The sequence below is a fragment of the Etheostoma cragini genome, chromosome 2 (genome assembly GCF_013103735.1).
Source record: "Etheostoma cragini isolate CJK2018 chromosome 2, CSU_Ecrag_1.0, whole genome shotgun sequence".
NCBI lineage: Eukaryota > Metazoa > Chordata > Actinopteri > Perciformes > Percidae > Etheostoma > Etheostoma cragini.
Window position 1 is genome coordinate 5,126,204 of NC_048408.1, and position 1,479 is coordinate 5,127,682.

The 1,479-nt window shown below is 37.7% G+C and overlaps 1 long non-coding RNA gene across 1 annotated transcript in view; it reads right to left on the reverse strand.

The window, feature by feature from the left end:
- Positions 1-1,479, reverse strand: part of LOC117936915 — a 672,281-nt gene that overhangs the window by 516,450 nt on the left and 154,352 nt on the right. The gene's annotated exons all lie outside the window — the stretch shown is intronic.

Below are 1,479 nucleotides of genomic sequence, written 5' to 3' on the forward strand. Positions count from 1 at the left end.
TTGTTGGTATGACAACAATGCCATCTTCATTGCCATTGTGTCATCATCGTGTCATCATCACCGTCACTGCAATTTCAGGCATCAGATTGTCGTCATCGCCATCATCCTTATTTTCTTCATTCTAACAGTTTGTTGTTAAAACAACACCATTTTTGATCACATTCACTAACATTCCAAACCCCCCCCCCCCCAAACGTTTCTACTATAAATATGTAAAACAGTGAATATATCAAAAGGAAGAACAGAACATCTGATTTTATACACAAAAACACATTTTATTCTAACTCTATTCATTATTTTATACAGTACTTGATTGTTGGTCGTTTTCACTTCCATAGGTAACTTTAATCATATAAAAAAAAGAAAAAGTTGTATTATTCCATTAAATATTAGAGTGGACGCCACAACTTTTTTCCCTCAGCAATGCCTTTTTTTCTTTCTTTTTTTAACAAACTTGACATGTTTCCATATTGTTCTACTTGTTAGGAGTTTACAGGACTCTTAGATTCAAAGACCAATTCATTCTTCTTTTTTTAACCATGCAAACCCCAACCATTGCAGTTGACCGAGTGCTAGGGCTGCACGATAATAGGAAAATGTCTAGTTGCGATAATTGTGACTAATATTGTAATATTATGCACAATATCATGGGGAATGATTTTTCTTTTATCATTATTCTCATTTTCCTTTTAAATGATTGAAGTGTGATTTCTGAGGATCTGCACCAAACAAAGAGTTTTTCTTTAGTCTGTAGGATACGATGTCTCTACAGCAACACAGTACTTTATTTTAGAAAGGAATGACACATATTTTCCCTTTAACAAACATTTGCCCACCTGGGATTGGGTATTGCACTAGTTCATGTTGCGATTTTGATAAAATTGCGATTAATTGTGCATGCCGGGTGCCCTTTGTCTATGTTGACAACTTCTTCTTTGTCCAAGTCCGCGATATGGATGTGTAACTTCAAGCGTCAAGTGACCGACTCGTTTACAACTTCATCCAGCTCAGAATGTTGATCGAGAGTTATCGGCGTCCGAATCTATTAGCATGTCCAAGGCTGGTGCAATTCTACACCTCTTTGTGGGCACCGGAACTTTCTCGGAAGTTTTGTCCGACTCAGGCCAGCAACCCAACTGAGTAAACTCATAGTGTGAACTCCATCCTCTTCATCACTTGTTTTTGGACCCGACAGTGCTCTACTATTTCAGAAGATCTCCTACACAGTGCCCCTAGTGTATAACAGTAAAAACAATCCAGAATCCAGAAAATCTCGTCAGTGGCGGAGAATGTGTCAAATGGCAGTCCCCATCTTTCCTTCCAAAACTAGTTTTTCAGCTTGTATTTTCACATGTCGATTTTTTTGTCACTGTGAAACTCTTTAAACCCACCCGATGCTGACTCAAGTGACATCACTTAAGGTAATTCATGAAAGTTTGCACAGCTTCCTCTGAAACTACAAAAGCTTTGTTTCTACAT